Here is a 5,213-nt window from a genome sequence, read left to right as displayed (position 1 = left end):
ACTCTCAATAAGGAGGACTTGGTCCCTACTATTGAAGAGTACACAACTTTGCTACATATCGAAGGGGTTTTGGAGAATCGAATCTATTCAAAGTCAATTAAAACTCAACCCTTTCGAGTTAAATTAGCAAAGATTGTCGGGGTACGAGAAGAATGGGTAGCATCCCGTACAAAACAAAAAGGCGAAAGCGAAGGCATTGCTTGGACCAACATTAAAGAACTTATTCAGAGTCATCCAGATATTAAAGTACGATTCGATTTATTTGCTTTGGGCATGTATGGTATGGTCATCTTCCCAAAAGTAGTGGGATATGTTGAAGCTGCAGTGGTAGATTTGTTTGAACAGATACCGAAAAAGATTAATCCTGCTTCTGCAATCCTAGCAGAGACTTTCAGATCGTTAAATGCTTGTAGAAAGTTAGGAGGTGGACGATTCTCAGGGTGTACCCAGTTGTTATATGTTTGGATCCGTAGTCATTTCTGGAGGACAGAAAAAGTTTCATACCGACGCTTTAATACGGATTACTCACCATTAAAAGAATTTCTGGAGCAAGAATGGCCGAAGGAAATTAAGAAAGATATGTGGATTAATGCCTTCCGAAATCTACAAAGCAATGATATTGTTTGGCGAGCCCCGTGGCAAATACAAAGGGAATTCTTTTACAAATGTGGAGATTACAACTGGATAATGTTGCTCGGATTATGGGGAGGAATTGGATATGCACCACTTCTGGTCATAAGACAGTATGAAGGTCGTCAATTTGTACCTGTCACTGCTGGATTACAGTCCTCTGAGTTCGCATTCCATAGCAAAATAAAAGAAGCATCATGGAAGCCGTTACTGCTTGGAAAACAACTTTTTGTATCCGAGCTAAAGCAGTAAAAGAAATGCTAACTCCTGATTATGAAGAATGGAGATCTGCCAGGAAAAATGAAAATATTCCTCTACCAGATCAAAAAAGAGGATATCTCTATGGAAGATTGCATTAAGGTGGTTCCATCAGAGATTGAAATCCTGAGAGCTGAGTTTAAAGCAGAAATAGAAGGCTGGTCGAAAGAATTAGAGCAAATGAGACAAGATAAAGCTATGTTGGGTGTGGACATTGACTTTCATTCATCACAATATGCAATGTTGAGAAAAGATAAAGAAAAAGTTGATGATGAATTCAGAGCATTACAGAAAAATTACCAGGAGTTATATAAATCCCGGAAAGCATCAAGACCAAGCCAATCAATGGTACAGATGACTAGAGAGTTAAACATCGAGAAAAGTCGAGTTGAAGATCTGAAAGGAAAGAATAGCCGTCTACTCAAAAGCCTTGAGAAAGGAAAGCAAAAAATGGAAGATTTTGAGGTCGACAGAAGAGAGCGAATTATAAAACGCAAGGCTGAACACCGCAAGATCATGAATGAAATGCAAAGAGAAAGGGATCGAGCCAAAGATTTAGAAGAAATGAAGAATGACATCTTTAATAAATTTGAAGGTGAGAAAAATATCATGTTCAAGGGATTTGAATCTGAAATGAACCAGTTGATTGCTGAACTTGAAGTCAGAGGCCAAAAGATGGAAGAATCCAATATTGAAAAAGAAAAATGGGAGTTAGAACGAAAAAAATTTCAACACCAGACTTGAGGTAGAGCAGGAAGTGGCTAGCAATTGGATGCAAAGATGCAGAAACAAGGATGTTCAAATCCAGAAGCTTAATCAATGAACGCAAGAAGCACGAACAAAACTTGAAGAAGATCTGGATCAGTCTAGAAACAAAAACTCAGAGTTTAACACTTACATTTTGCAACTTGAAGAATCATTATTTCAAGAAAAGGTTCGTCTAGGGCCTAATGATCTCAAAGAAAGTAATGAGGAAAGTGCTTCACTGCGAAGACGCATTAGAGATCTTGAAAAAATTCTGCACAATTGTCAAGTCAGAATCACTGAGTTAGAGCAAACTCTTGAAGGAACGAATGAAAAATGGCAAAAGTCAAATGATTTCTATGTTGAAAGAAGTGAAGAAAGAAGTAATATGGTGTTCGAGGCCATGGTACAAATGAGCGAAGTTGCTAGATATGTTGGGGAACTAGCTGTTGAAGCCAAAATAATTGAGCATCACGTTGATCCAGTTTCTAAATGCGGAAAGAAGGTGTCATGGTTAATGAAAGAAATTATAGAGCTTAATAGGAAAGCTACGCCTTATCTGTAGTTATGAACTATTATAAAGAAACTTTTGTATGCCGATGAAAGTTGTTCTATGACAGTTAACTTTTTGGGATCAATACCTTTTTGGCATAATACATTTTGCATACATCATCATTCATTTCATGATTTCTTATGAATAATTTTTATTATTAAGATAAAATTCATTAATTAAAATTTGAAAAAATAATATTAAAAGATTTTTCAATCGCAGTTATTCTGGCCAAAAGAGAAATACAACATCACTACAGTACTAGACAAGCTACTAAGAGAATTATGGAGGATAAAATACAACATATTGAGGAACAGCACAATAAAGAGCAAGCAGAAATGAGAATGAAGCTGGAGAAAATTGAAGCTAATATCGCAAATTCACAAGACAGTATGATGCAGAAAATAGAGGACATGTTTAAAAGGCAGGCTATCATTGGAAAAATGCATGAAAATCCTGTATCTTTTGACCAAGAACCTATGTATCCTCTAGGTTTTCCACCAGAACCAATTTATCATTCTGGTACTACACCTATACAAATCAATGCTCGTACATCTGCATTACAAGAAGCCAAACCACATGAAGATCAACAAGTGAATCCTGCATCTTCAAGCAAAAATCCGCTTATATCAGATGTGAAAATAGGGGATCTTAATACTGATCATTTGATCCCAGATATGAATGAGCTGAATGAGAAACAAAAAGTAAATGAAGAACTGACCAGACAGATCAAGAGCTTAGAAGAACGAATGAAATCCGTGGAAATAACTTAATCATTCTATGGGTTTGATGCTAGTGAGTTGAGTTTGGTTCCAGATTTAATCCTCCCCATCAAATTCAAAGCTCCTGAATTTGATAAATATGATGGTACTACATGCCCTTCATCCCACATTACTATGTTTTGTCGCAGAATGGCAGGATATGTGAAAGACGAGAAATTGTTAATTCACTGCTTTCAAGATAGTTTGACAGGACCAGCTTTAAAATGGTATACTCAATTGACCAAAGCCAACATTAGATCTTGGAAAGACTTGGCTAAAGCATTTTTAGAGCAGTATCGCCACGTAACAGACATGGTTCCTGATAGATGGACTCTCCAAAATTTGGAGAAAAAGAATAATGAAACATTCAGACAGTATGCCCAGAGATGGCGTGACACGACGGCCCAAGTTCAACCACCTTTGTCAGAAAAAGAGGCCACAGTAATATTTGTTCATACATTGAAGGCTCCTTATTTAAATCATCTAATGGGGAATGCAACCAGAAATTTTGCAGATTTGGTCATTTCTGGAGAACTCATTGAAAATATCTTGAAAAGTGGCAAAATTGAATCAAATGAGGGGTCTAGTTCCAAAAGACCTATGTACCGGAAAAAAGAGAATGAAGTCAACAATGCAAATTCTTATAACAAGGATTCATCGAAAAGTGTTACAATAACCCAGCCAAGGGTTAAGAAAGAAGAAACAAACACTAATCGAGCAGAGTCCAGAGGATCTCGAAAGGAAAATGAAAGGTTGTCTTTTACACCTTTACCAGTACCATATGCTGAGATCTATGACTCTCTGTTAAAAGCAGATGTCATACGGCCTTATCCTTTTGTTCCCATGCAACCACCATTCCCTCCTTGGTATGATACAAAAGCACACTGTGTTTACCATGAAGGAATTACGGGTATTCTATTGAAAACTGTTTGGCATTCAAAAGGGTGGTCCAAAATTTGATCAACACTGGAAAGTTGGAATTCAATACACCATCTGCATCAAATCATCCATTGCCAAATCATGGAGATAAAAACGTGAATGCAATTCAGGAAGAGAACAGAAAGAAAGCAAAAACTGACATTTCTGAAATTAAATCTCCGTTTGTTTGGGTATTCCAACAACTCTCTTTAGCCGGTATAATTCCACAACAATTCAGGCCAAAGCAGAATGAAGGCAAGAATTATTGTGATATCATCAGGAGAAAGGGCATAAAATTCAACTATGTCCTGAGTTTAGGGATTTGGTGCAAAAATTGATGAACAACAGAGAAATAGAATTCTTGAAGAAGACCAGGGAAAAAAGAAGATGATGTTTGCTCATCAGAGGATTCTAAACCGAGTCAAAGAATAAATGATCCTGTGATCATTAATGTGAAATCATCTACGGTGATTCCTGCACCAATAAAGCCGAAAGTAGTTATCACCACTCCTCTACCATTTCCATACAAAGATACCCGCAGGGTACCTTGGAATTATACTACCAATGTTTCAATGGTAGGAGGATCTGTTTCTCTAGAAAAAACAAAAGAGAAAATACAGAGTTTGGGTACAACATCGACGTCTGAAGCAGTGAGCGAAGTCGGTTTCTTTACAAGAAGTGGGAGATGTTACTCTCCCGAAACATCCAATGCTTCAGAACAAGTGAAAGCAAAAGGAAAAGCCATGGCAATACCTCAGAAGGTATTTGATGATGAATCCCCTTCAGTATTCAATGAGCCTGTGACAGAAAAACAAGCCCAAGAATTTTTGAAATTCCTGAAACATAGTGAGTATAGTGTGGTTGAACAACTACACAAACAACAAGCGAGAATTTCTATTCTTGATTTATTGATGAATTCAGAAGCACATAGAAATGCTTTGATGAAAATTCTCAATCAAACCTTTATCCCTGAAGATATATCCCTCAATAAACTTGACAGAATTGTGGGACATATAGCCGCTGACAATTACATAACGTTCACGGATGATGAAATACCGGAAGGCGGAATGGGGTCAGTAAAAGCTTTGAACATCACGACACATTGTCATGGTCATGTGTTGCCAGGAGTATTGATTGACAATGGATCCGCTCTCAACTTGATGCCTCTAGTCACACTTCAAAGAATGCCTATGGATCAATCACACATGAAGAGTTATCAAAATGTAGTGCGAGCATTTGATGGTACTCAAAAAGAAGTGCTTGGGAAAATGGAAATACCGTTGTTAATTGGACCAGTCGTGTACAGTATTGACTTTGTGGTGATGGACATCCACCCTACATATAATTGTCTA

This window comes from Hibiscus syriacus, unplaced genomic scaffold, assembly GCF_006381635.1.
Source record: "Hibiscus syriacus cultivar Baekdansim isolate YM2019G1 unplaced genomic scaffold, ASM638163v2 tig00111095_pilon, whole genome shotgun sequence".
NCBI classification, from domain to species: Eukaryota; Viridiplantae; Streptophyta; class Magnoliopsida; order Malvales; family Malvaceae; genus Hibiscus; species Hibiscus syriacus.
Note: the sequence above shows the minus strand (reverse complement) of the source record.